The sequence below is a fragment of the Dipodomys spectabilis genome, unplaced genomic scaffold (assembly GCF_019054845.1).
Source record: "Dipodomys spectabilis isolate Male_0828 unplaced genomic scaffold, ASM1905484v1 ptg000254l, whole genome shotgun sequence".
NCBI lineage: Eukaryota > Metazoa > Chordata > Mammalia > Rodentia > Heteromyidae > Dipodomys > Dipodomys spectabilis.
In genome coordinates, this window is record NW_024870931.1 from 2928673 (window position 1) to 2942076 (window position 13404).

At 41.4% G+C, this 13404-nt stretch overlaps 1 pseudogene; it reads right to left on the reverse strand.

Moving 5' to 3' along the window:
• Nucleotides 1–4334: 4334 nt before the first annotated feature.
• On the reverse strand, nt 4335–12888 carry LOC122124918 (annotated as a pseudogene).
• Between the last annotated feature and the right edge of the window lie 516 nt (nt 12889–13404).

A 13404-nucleotide genomic window follows, 5' to 3' on the forward strand; every position in this document is an offset into this window, starting at 1 on the left:
AATCAAATACTAGAATAATAAGTATTAAATAAAGGGATTACAGGTATTTTATATGAAAAGATACTGATTATTTACTAAAAGGAAAATTATAAAATGTGGAATTCAGGCTGAAATACATGTACAACTTTTGTTTTTTTTTGTAAAATGATACTTACGTGCCCCTTTAGTTTAAAAGTAGTAAATGAGTTTAAAACAATATGAGTGGTTAGAAATGAATCATTATTTCTTATCACTTTTTCTGCTATATTCACCACTTACAAAATCGAAACAATGTTGGTCACTTTAATTATTAATTCATTAATTTAATCTTTCATCTTTAGTGTATAGTCTATTGTGCACATCATTTAAATGTTTGAATTATTTTTGTTTGTTTGCTTTTTATCCATCATGGATCTTAAACTCTGGCCTGGACACTGTCCCGTAGCTCTTCACCTCAAGGCTTGCACTCTACCACTTGAGCAACAGTGCCACTTCTGGCTTTTTCTGCTTATGTGGTACAGAGGAATTGAACCCAAAGGTTCCACATGCAAGGCAAACACTCTAGCACTGAGCCAACTTCCCAGACCTGATTTCTATTTGTCCTTAGGCATGGGACTTGAACACAGGGCATGGATATTGTCCCAGAACTCCTTTGCTCAATGCTAGTACTCTACCATACCAGTTTAAACCACTTAGTGGTTAATTGGAAATAGCAGTCTCATGGGAACTTTTCTGCCCAGGTTGTCTTTAAACCACCATATTCATTTCTCAGCCTCCTGAAAAGGTAGGATTACAGGCATGAGCCACCTGAACCCAGCTGCTCATTTTTTTTAAAAAAAATGTTATATGTTTAGTTCCCCCTCAAATACATATGAAGTGAGATGCAAATTAACTTTAAATACACCACCAATTGAAGATGTTGAGATTACAAGTGATTGCAATTTTTTTTTACATATTTTTATATGTGGGGCTTGAACTCAGGGCCTGGGGGCAGTCCTTGTTTTTTTGTGCTCAAGGCTATCACTCTACCAGTTTGAGCCAGTGCCCCTTCTGGTTTCTTGCTAACCAGTTTATGAGATAATAGTCTCACAGACTTTCTTACCCAGGTTGTCTTTAAACCTCAATTATCAGATCTCAGCTTCCTGTGGTGCTACGATTACAGGCATGAGCCACTGGCACCATCTTTTTAAAAAAGGGACAACAATTCATAAGCCAGAAGCCTTGACTCATGCCTATAATACTACCTACTCCAGCGGCTGAGACCTGAGGATGATGATTTGAATCTAGTGGTGCAAAAACGTCCCTGTAAATCTTTTATCTCCCATAAACTGTTCAAGAAAATCCAGAAGTGAAGCTTTGTCTCAAGTGGTAGAGTGTACTCTTGAGCAAAAAAGAAGCTCAGGGATAGCACCTAGATCCTGTGATCACACTCCATTTCTTACACACACACACACACACACACACACACACACACACACACACACACGAAAAAGTAAATAGAAAATATGAAGAAATCAATGAAAAATTTGAATATTGTAAGGAATTTTGGGTTTAGAGGTATGACTCAGTTGGTAGGACAATAGCTATTGATTGAAACTATCAGGTACCAAGGATATAAAAAAGAATTATCTGCTCTGTATTTTCTTATTCTCGTATGTTCTCATTTGGGAACACTCTTCTTCTTCAAAAAAAATGTTTTAGCGTCTATATAGAGCAGGGTTACCTTTCTGTATGTCAGGTAACTAGTACATTTCCTTCCTTTTACATAATCTCATCTGTTCCCACATTCTCTTCCATACCCTCCCTCCCATCTTGACCCTCGACTTGCATGGTTCACTTTCATCAATGTCCAGTAGAGCCAGAGGGCTCTGCTGCTGCATTTTTTCACCCACTTCCCACTAATTCTGTGCCCTTCCCCCATCTTCCCTGTATATTAGGTGAAGAATACAGACTCATTAGAAAATGAAAAGACAAATTAAGAAAAGTTCCTTTGTTTCCTTATCATTGCACTTCTATATATATATATATATATATATATATATATTATATATATATATATATATATATATATATATAGTATTATGTAGGAAAGGTGCTTGGGTATTATAACTTTGTGATTTTCGCCAAATGTTTCCTCTTCTGTTCTTACTGTAAATGATGTCTAGAATCCTGTACAGTATATCATATCCCATGGTGTTTTAAACCTCTCTTCCATATATCAGGGGAACAGGTACCATTTGTCAATTTGATGTTGGCTAAACTTTCTTACATGATTTATTCTAGTGTCATCCATTTCCTTGCAAATGACATTATTTTATCCTTTCTAATGGCTCTGTAAAATTTCATTGTATATAGATGGCATAATTATTGGTTCCATTCATTTATTGTGGGGCATCTGGGTTGTGTACATTTCTTGTCACTGTGAATTGAGCAGCAAGGAACATGGTTGTGCAAATGTCCTTGCCATTTTCTAATTTCTCCACTTCCCCACCAACATTTGTTGTCTAATTCAAGATATTTGGATAAGATGGTATCTCAGAATTACTTTGATTTATATTTTCTTTATGGCCAGGGATGATGAACCTTTCCTGATATGTTTCTTTGCCATTCTTACCTCTTCTTATGAGAAGTCTCTCCTTAGCTCCTCTGCCCATTTGGTGATTCGTTTATTAGTTTTGGGAGGGGTAGTTTCTTGAGATCCATGTATACATTGAAAATTAGCCCTTTGTCTGATGTATTGCAGGTAAATATCTTTTCCCAATTTGTTGGCTGTCTTTTTAGTTTAGTGGCTATGTCTCTAGCCTGTGTAGGTTTTTTCCTTTGATGTAGTCCCATTTGTTGGGTTTCTTTCCTATCTGTTATACCCCTGGGATTCTATTCAGGAAGTTCCTGCCAGTACCTATATGTATTTTTTTAATTATCATTTTGATGGTAAAACTTTATTTACTTTTATAAATACATCGCAAGACAAAATTTTTCAAAAATACTTTCCCCCCCAAAAAATTTAAAAAATAAAGGAAAGCTCGTAATAGGTAGGCAGACTGTCTTGAGACCTCTTTTTGTTCTTAAGGAGAGCTCTCTGCTGTGTAGGGCAGGACAATCGCCACTCACCCAACACTGCCATGGGTTTGGCCTTGGGGAGAGAAAAACCCAGCCTGGACTGAGTGTCCTCTCCTGATCACAACCATAGTTACACCTTCTAGTAATTAACACTATCTAGGATTATCTAGTATGAATCCTATTATAGTTGGGCTGTGCTGTATACAATGTTAACCATTGAGAACATATCTCTCTCTCTCTGCATATATGTGTAAATTATAAAGTATGAGTTGGACTCCAAGTTCAACAAACACAAGGTATTCTCTACATGTTCCCAGTGCCCTATGAGGCTCTCTCAACAAGCTGTTCATCTTTCCTGTTTAGATAACATTAAACACCATTGTTTTGTTAGGTCAAGAATAAAGATGAGGGGTGAAAATAAACTTTTGCCTTTAAACAGTTTATTATCCTCAACCCCAAACTAGGAGTTAAATTAGAAAACATTTTGTTGTTGTTGTTGTTGTTGTCTCCAGAGTGATTACTCCATTACTGGTGAGGCCTGTGAGGTGTGGGGTACACCCCCAGCCTCCCCCATGCCCTGCTGGACCACAGCCAAGGCCACCCTGGGCCTTCCACTGGGCTCCATCCTTGAAAAGCTGCCTAATGGAGGGAGGTCAGGAAGATCTGCATTTACAAGTTTCCCAGAATGTGCTAGAACTTTTTTGGGTCAGTTTTATAGAACTTTCTTGGTCAGTTATATTCCACCTCAATCTCTCCAGTATTTTCCAAGCAGATCAAGTCACTTGCAGATAATGAAGAAGCTTTGTGGCCCAGGGGTCCATGGCTTGGAATCAAAGATAGTATCAGGAGGCCCAGGGGTCTCGTGTATGGTAGAGATGTCCAGGTGATTTGAGTTTCTGACCTTCCTGTTCTCCATGAGGCCTGAGCAGTGCGGAGGGCAACGAGGAGGTGTCTTCTACAATAGCCACTGAAGTGAGGGAGGCAGAAGTTCAGCTGTTCCAATGGGCAGATGTGGAGAGGTTTCTAGAAGGGGATCAAGTCCGCTGCTTTGGGCAGGAGTATCAGTACAGAAAGCAACAGAGAAATTAATTTTCTTTTCTGACTACTGAAAAGTGGAAAGATGCTCAAGTTTACCATTTAAAGGAACAATAGACATTTCTAAAATCTCTGTCTAAACTTTGGTTTTCTTTAAAAAACACACAAAAAACCAGGTCATCACAAAAAGTAATGTAAATGGAGGCTGTAGGCAGGTACTGTTCTGTCCGTGGCAGTCTTTTGTGTAAAGTAAGGCGTATTGGAGCTCCAATTTAACTGATGCAGTGGGGTTTACTGGCTATGCATGCCGAAGCAGTGCAAGTCGTCCGTGCCCTTGCTGTCGAAGCCTGGGAGGGGCTGACCATACTTGTCCACGCACCAACAGAAGCCCCGCTTTCTGCCTTTGGAGGGGAGACACTGCTTCTTCTTATAAAATCCTTTCTTGTCGCAGTTGGGGATGTGCACACCCCTGGGACTCAGCACATTGGGGAACTTCAGGTGATTCAGGGTGTCTTGCATCTCTCTAAGGAAGGGACCGTATTCTATCTCCAGTTTGGACTCCGAGGAGAAGGTCTGGGTGTCCGTGCTCTGGGACTCATAGTCGACTTTGTAGTGCTGGCTGTCCTTTGTGTGACCTTTCTTGATGGTGTCCAGCTTCGCGTGAATGGAATGGAACTTGGATTCAGGCACCCTATGTGTGCTGGGAGGGGCATGGCTCTCCAAGCTCCCCATGCCTAGGTCCTCCTCTGACTCACTAGCATTTCCTGAGGCAGAGGGCGCCAGCAGCAGGTAGGCGCTCAGCCGGCCAGGACGCTGGCATTGGCGCAGAACCCGCGGCCATCCAGCAGCGCCTGCAGTGGGCGTGGCTCGGTTGGTGGCAGCTGGCAGCTGAGCCCCTAGCTGTAGAGTTCTGTGTAGACACCTCACGGCTGGCCCTCCCGCAGAGCACATGTCAGGCAGCTGCCACAGCCTGGCTCGCGCACCAGCTCGGCACACGCAGGCACTGCAGGCAGAGGCTTGCACTGGGCCAGCGCGATCCCATCACAGTGCTCGCATTGCAAGATGGGACCCTCGTCACCGGTGGCCTGAGGAGCAGGGCCAGGGCGGTGAGTAGAGCTGCCCTGAGCGCCGGGCGCCGCCGGAAGCATGGCGCCCATTGCAGGGGCCAACTGGAGTAAGCAGTTACTGGGTCAAGGCACGCAGTGTGAGATTGTAGGATCTGGAGCGCAACTACCGGTGCTCGGCGTGCAGCTGCCCAGCTTCCACCTCAGTACCTATAAGTTCTAATGTCACCCTTTTTCTGTCTTATAGTAGTTTGGCTGATTTTAATGTAGTTAATCCATTTTGAGTTGATGTTAGTGCAAACAGAGATCCACTTCCAGTTTTCTGCCTATTGATGTCCAGTTTTCCCAACACCAATAGTTGAAGAGGCTATGATGTCTGTGTATGTGTGGTGTGTGTGTGTGTGTGTGTGTGTGTGTGTGTGTGTGTGTGTGTGTCTGTGTTTCTGTGTGTCTGTGTGTCTGTGTCTGTGTCTGTGTGTGTCGGTCGTGGGGCTTGAACTCTCGGCCTCGGAGCTACCCCTCAGCATTTCATCTCCAGGCTAGTACTTGAACAACAGTTCCACTTCCCATTTTCTTGTGGTTTATTGGAGCTAAGAGTCTCATCGACTTCCCTGGCCCTGCTGGCTTTCAACAACCATTCTCAGATCTCAGCCTTCTGATTAGCTAGATTAAAGGCATGAGCCACAGTCACCCGGCAAGGTTATGTTTTTTCCACATTACATCTTTCACTCTTTTGTCGAATATCAGATGATTGTAAGTATGTAGTTTTATTTCTGGGTCTTTTCATCTTTTTTAATACGTTTTTTTTTTTGTAAAAATAATGTACAAAGGGATTGCAGTTACATAAGGTAGGTAATGAGTTCATTTCCTCTCAAGCATTGATACTTCCTCCTTTGTTTTTCCCCTACCATCCCACCCTTCCACCTCCATAACTACTCCTTTCCATCCCTCCTTCCCACTCCCTGCCTAAATTGTAAAGTTCGTTTTTGAACATAGTGTCTTGATCTCATTGTTAAAATGGGTCAAACTGTATCCCTAGTTAAGCATTTGGTTTTTTCCCTTCACCTCCCAAAGCTAGAGAAATGTACATACAAGATACAGGGCACCAACATCAAAGAAACAAAAAAAAAAAAACACACAAATTAGGTTACAAGATTGGGTGGAAGAATGATGACTGTTGACTTAATTTAATAAGTATTCTATAGTTTTTAATGGTAAGGTTTATTAACTCAAAGGGGGAGAAAAAACATTCAGAATAGTGGAATGTGGCTACTACTCATTTGATGTGTGTGGATAGATTATGATTAATAAAAATATATCTATTAATTCCCAGTGGTAGACTGCTATGTTAACTGGGAGGAGACTTTGGTAATGCCAGGGGTTTGAATACTGGTAATGAAGCAGAATATGAGGGGAGAGCATTTGCTAAAGATGTAACTTCCTAGGCTCATACTAAATACATTGAAGTAGAATGCTAAGTGATGATCGACTGAGCACCAAATTTTATTTGTTGACTTTTTGTTTTGTGAAGTCCAGGGATTTGAACCTAGAGCCTGGGTGCTGTCCTTTAATTTTTTCTCAAGGCTAGTGCTCTACCAGTTGAACCACAGCTTCAAGTCCATAATTTTGGTGGTTAATTGGAGATGAGTCTTTCCAAATTTCCTCTTTGGGCTTGCTTCAAACGTGATCCTCAGGTATCAGCCTCCCGAGTAGCTCGCATTCCAGTTGTGAGCCACCAGAACCTGGCTAGAATCACATTTTAAAAGTGTTCTCTAGGTGAATCAGATGTGTCTAGGTACTATGTGAGCATTTTGGTTCCAGTGGGTTATGTCAGATTTAGAATAACATCAGAATTTTTCTTCTTGTAACTCGCAGCATCCAATATCTATATAATTTATTCAGATCTTCATGTCTGATTTTTTTTCTTCATTGTACCTTTTTATTCTTACTTCACAAGCAAGCACATCAGTGATGTTTTCCTTTTCTGAAGCAAGTTACATCCTTTCCTATAAATGAGGGATGTACTTGCTGCTCTTACTGCCTGGAATACCTGCTTCTAGTTAATTGCATGGATGATGGCTCTCAGGTTAACTATCTCCTCTTCAGGAATATCTCCTCACATAACTGCTGTGAAGTTGTTGCCACAAAACTACCAATGTCATGTCTCTGATTTATAAAAATTATCATTATGATTTCTGGTTTTCTTTTCAGCATGAAATTGATGAGGAGAGAGCCACATTCACTTGTTTCTCCAACACCTATAATAGTGCCTGGTCCTTAGTGCTCAGGAGCCTTGCATAGGGATCAGCCTTCTCCAGCTCAATTTATCTTAGCTTCTGGTCAAGACAGCACTTGAAGCTGATGTCTGGTGGCTAGCAGTCATTCCCTCTCATTCTTTGTGCCTTTCTGTGTTGCTGAGTCCACCTCAGAGCAAGATCAGTGCCTGACACCTATTTGCTGCTATGGAAAGATGGCTATGACATCATACAAGTTATGGGCATTGTTTTGTGAAACTGTGTGCAGAGACGCATCTCCACACAAGTTCTCCAAGGCAAGTGTCTCCCATGCCCAGGAGTCCATTCCACAACTCAGCATCCTAACTATCACCTACTCCCTAATGCACTCAGTGTATGTTCCCATTTCCATTAAAAAAAGAAAATTCAAGATATGCCTTTGATGATTTGTCATTGAATTACTGAAACAAAGTATATAATTTTGGGGCTAGGAAGGTGCCTTAGTGGTAGAGTGCTTGCCTTGCATGCATGAGGCTCTGAGTTCGATTCCTCAGAACCACATAAGCAAAACGAAAATAAGCTGGAAGTGGCCCTGTGGCTCAAGTGGTAGAGCGCTAGCCTTGAGCTGAAGAGCTGATGGATAGCACCCAGGCCCAGAGTTCAAGCTGACAACCGGACCCCCAAAAAAGTATATAATTTTATGTATTTGTAAGTCTTTGTCCATCTCTCTTGAGTCCTTGGCATATTTCTATGTGTTTGCAGCTTGGGAAGGGAAATAAGGTTTAATTCAGGATAGTCAAAAACATTTTGGGAGGGAATGCCAACTTTCCATCTGATGTTCTACAGATGGCCATCTTGTCACAGGAACTGAGTAGACTGTCATAGCATAAGAGGCTTGTCCTGATTTCTACTGACTTTCCTCTGGGGTCACAGAGTGTGATCCTACTGCATACGTGTCGCTTGGCTACACTCGAGGGACCAGGTCTTCTCTGAAAATCTAGTGGCATGGGGGTAAGAGAAACTAAAACTCAGAACCCAGCTTCCCACATCACTAGGATTACAGGCCTGAGTCTCATATACTAACTCATAACTGCCTTTTTATACATCGTGTAGCCTGTTTCATTATATTCACCTCATAGACAGATATACAAATATATGTTTATATTTATCCATCTATTTATAATCAGTGTTATATCTAGAAACACAAAAATATATATTCATATAATTATAATCAAAGTTATATTACCACTTTCCCCAATAATATTTTACACTAATATTATGTGAAAAAATACTTAAGATTGAAAAAGTTAAAAGCCCTTGTAGTATGAAAAATCATATTTGATCTTATATATCATATAATATACTGTACAAAATGTAATGAATATAACATGTATTTCCATATAACTGATTTAATTGCTTCTTGATTTTGTGTTTGTCGATCTATATAAGCCTTCTTTCTTCTATTGATGATGGCTTATACTTTCCAGTGTCGATATTTCTTATGTATTTTGTCAAATATATTCAGCCCTAAGTAGAATTTTTATGTTAATGGAGCCAAATTTTTCTTCAATATTTCCCAAAGAGCAATGAATATGTATATAGAATTGAACTCACTGTTGGAAGAAAGTCCCACATACCACTATAAGTATTGTAGCATTTGTCCCAATTGACAGAACAGCTTTCTAGGTCATCTGATCTGGTATGTCCTAGATCTTTTGTAGCCACCTTATCACCCCATGCAGGCATGGCCTGGCTTCCTTGCAACTCCCTGTGCATTTAACCATTCCCTTTATATCCAGTAGGCTCTCTTGATCATCCCACTGTCACTCTGTTTTCCCACACACAGAACACATGTGCATGGTGCTTTACATTGTAGGTTGAAAAAAAACCACATTTAAGGCTCATGAATTATATAATATAACATAAACACTGACATTTTAATAACGTTAGAAAAATAACTAGAATGATCATTTTACAACAATCAGGACCAAAAAGAAATATAACGATTTTCTAAAGAAGGGGGGAAGCAATCTCTAAATCTGGATTGTCTTCTAAGTTGGCTTCAGACACAAATTCTGCCTCAGAGTCCTCAAAAGGATCTACTTCCTCATTAAAGGCAGTATTTTCTTCCCGAGTCTAGGGAGGGACAGATCTTATTTCTCAATTGGAAATTGGATCCCCAGCAGAAGGACAGATTGGTCTGGATATTCTGTGAGGACAGATTCCCTTTCCTCAACTGAATCTAGACTTTGACCCTAACTTACTGGTTTTCTTGAACATAGACTGGGGTCATTTTCCATTAGCACATATTTACCCTGCACTCCAGGACCAAAACATTTTTTACTGGTTTGGATGTGATCTAGGTGAATTGTGAACATCAATGGAAGACATTCTGGATCATCTTCTTCCTTGGTGGTATGTGCAGGTACACCTATATCACATGTGGAGTTCAGAACCAGTGGGATGTCCACAGGACTCAAAACCTAGTTGGGCCTTTCTACACATTGAAAAAAGCCTCTATGTTCACATGCTTTCTGGAGTCCAGTTTTGGCTTCCAATCTCCATCAGTCATCATAGGCGACATCACTGATGGGTTCTTTATCTGGAGTTCAGCAGGAAGTTCTCTACAGTGACACAAACATAAGAATGTAAATAGGTACAGGAGTCTTAGAGTAGACTCTAGAAGTTAAAGTGTGACTAAACTTCTATAAGGATTTAGTAGGAGAAGCTGTAGAACTTGAGTTTGGGCTGAACACTGATGAGAAGGTAGGGTGTTTCTAATGAGTGGTTATGTCCAAGTTCTTTTAAAAAGGGAACAGACATTACCCAGCATAGAACATCCATAAAAGAACATTTTGCCAAGCTGGGTAGTACAAAGGGCTCTTGGCAAAGCAGGCCCATCCCTTGAGACCTAGGTTCCATCCCTACTCAAAAGCTCTAAGGCATCTAAACAAGGACTATTTACTCTTTTCCTTGGTCTCACGGGTCATGCATTGCTCCAGCTGGTCCAGAAGAATATGTAAGCAGAACAGCAAGTCTGAAGAGGGCATGTTGAGCTTGTCATACTGTGTAAGTTTTTTCAGGATGTCAAGTTTCTTGTGCTCATAAAAATCATCAGGGTAGAAGTCCATCCAAATAGTTAAGATGGAACAATTGATGCTGTGGGCAGATTGGTGACAAGGAAAATGAGAGTCTGCCCTCTCCATCCTGAGCCTTCTACCATAGACCCTTTGTGGCAGGACTAGAATGCTGGGAAGTGGGAAGAGGCTCCTGGAAGCAGAATTCTCCTCACAACCCACTTCTAGAAATTTCTAATGCAACCCTCCAAAATTCTCCCTGTGATGGCCAGAGAAAGTTGTTTCCCCACTGTGTCTGAGTTGCTACACACAACCCTCCCTGTCATCGAGGGATTGTGATCCATGCTGGCCTGGTCATAAACAGAAAACCCTGTCATAAAAATGGCTACAGCAGCGCCGAGCACAGGTGGCTCATGCCTGTAATCTTAGCTACTCAGGAGGCTGAGATCTGAAGATCCCAGTTCAAAGCAACTCTAGGCAGGAAAGTGTGTGAGACTCCTATCTCAATAATCCACTAGAAAACTAGAAGTGGCACTGTGGCTGAAACAGTAGAGCACTCGCCTTGAGCTGAAGAGTGCAGGGACAGTGTACAGGTGCAGAGTTCAAACCACATGACCAACAAAAACAAAAGTGACTAAAGCGAAAAGAGCAGGTGTATGGCTCACTTTGTAGAGCACCTACCTAAAATTCATGAAGCCCTGAGTTTAATTGCTAAGATTGAAAGAAGGAAAGAATATGAAGGAATGGAAGGAAGAAAAGAAGGAAGGGAGGAATTTTGATATAACCAAATACTGGAAAGATGTGAAGTATTAAAGGTATCACAAGTATTTTATATGAAAAGATAGATTGTTCACTAAAAGGCAAATTATAAAATGTGGAATTCAGGCTAAAATACATGTACAGTTTTGTTTTTCTGTAAAGTGATACTTACGTGCCTCTTTAGTTTAAAAGTAGTAAATGAGTTTGAAAAATGGAGTTGTTAGAAATGAATCATTATATCTTATCACTTTTTCTGCTACATTCACCACCTACAAAATTGGAACAATGTTCATCATTTTAATTATTAATGTATTAATTTAATCTTTCATCTTTAGTGTATAGTCTATTGTGCACATCGTTTGTTTGAACTCTTTTTTTTGTTTGTTTTTTGTCCATGATGGGTCCTGAACTCTGGGCCTGGGCACTGTCCCTCAGCTCTTCACCTCAAGGATATCACTTTACCACTTGAACCACAGTGCCACTTCTGGCTTTTCTGCTTATGTGATACTGAGAAATCGAACCCAAAGGCTCATACATGCAAGGCAAGCACTCTACCACTTAGCCACCTTCCCAGCCCTGAAATCTTTATTTTTTCCTTCAGACATAGGCTTGAATACAGGGCATGGGTGCTGTCCCAGAGCTTCTTTGCTCAAGTTTAGCACTCTGCCATACAAGATTAAACCATAGTGCCATTTCTTGTTTTTAGTGGTTAATTGGAAATAGCAGTCTCATGGGAACTTTTCTGCCCAAGACTGGCTTTGAACCAACATCCTCATTTCTCAGCCTCCTGAGAAGGTAGGATTACAGGCGTGAGCCACCTGTACCCTTGTGCTCATTTATTTTCTTTTAAATGTTATATAAGTTTAGTTCCCCCACCCAAATACGTGCAAACTGAGATGCAAATTGGCTTTAAATAAACCACTAGTTGAGGATGCTGAAATTACAAATGATGGCAAATTGTTTTTAACATTTTTTAATATGAGAAGCTTGAACTGAGGGCCTGATTGAAATCTCTATTCTCTTGTGCTCAAGGCTATCACTCTACTAGTTTGGCCCACAGGGCCCTTTTAGTTTCTTGGTAACCAGTTAATGAGATAATAGTCTCACAGACCTTCTTACCCAGGCTGTTATTAATCCTCGATTATCAGATCTCAGCCACCTGAGTTATTATGATTACAGGCATGAGAAACTGTCACCAGTTTTTTAAAAAGCAACAACAGATTACTTTAGGGGAGGATGGTGGAGGAGAAGCTAGAGGCTAAACAAGCTCTCACATAGAAAATAGTTGTAGTGTTCCACTGAAGAGTCCTAGGTCAGAGAATGACCAAGTGTGCCATCACAGTACAGTTTGGCCAGAGAGGGAAAATCCAGGCAAGGAGACAGATCTGAGCACTTGCCATTAGCTGCAGGTGTGGTGGTGGCGGCAACGGCAGCAGCCTAGCCGCCAAAAGAACAACACAGAGTCTGGGACAATGGTGCCAGACACAGCAGGTGACCGGATTCTACTTAAAACCAGAAAGAACTGATAAGTAGCAGATATCTTCATCCTGCTTATCACAGACCAGAGACAACCCAGGAACCAAGACTCCAGCGTGAGTAGAATCCTGGCATACTCACTCCTTCTTAGGGAACAGAGGAGGGAAGGCCACCCTTACCATCCTCACCCCCGGAGACCTCCATATTTGATATTGAAAAGGCCCAGTTGAGCAGCAAGCTCCAACTCAGGCCTTGGAAAAAAAACAAAAGAGTCATTTAGGAGGTCTCAGGCACCTGACCTGACCTGCCAGGCTCAGCTCCTCCCTGGGAAAAGTCACCCAGCCCAGGCAGACAAAGCTCTGCCCCGAGAGGAGTGACTTTCTTCACTGGGTAAACAGAGCCACAGGCTGCCCCTCCCTACAGCAGCCTAGACAATCAAGTGAAATTCAGTAAACATAAACCCTGAGAATGGCTCTAGGCTGGGCTCTGTGAGTGTCTCAGAAGTTACCCCTCAGGGAAAAGCTGCAATTTGCTGAAAGGCCTCAATTCTACCCAGAACATAGCCTCATCACAGCATCTTCAAATTAGAGGAAACAGCCATCTCCCTCTTGTGAAACTCAAAGCAGATCTCCCTCTCATTGAACTATACTGGGAGGAGGATCACAAAATCCTGATCATTTTTCTGCCTGCTCCAACAAATTGACTTAAGAAACCAATCAA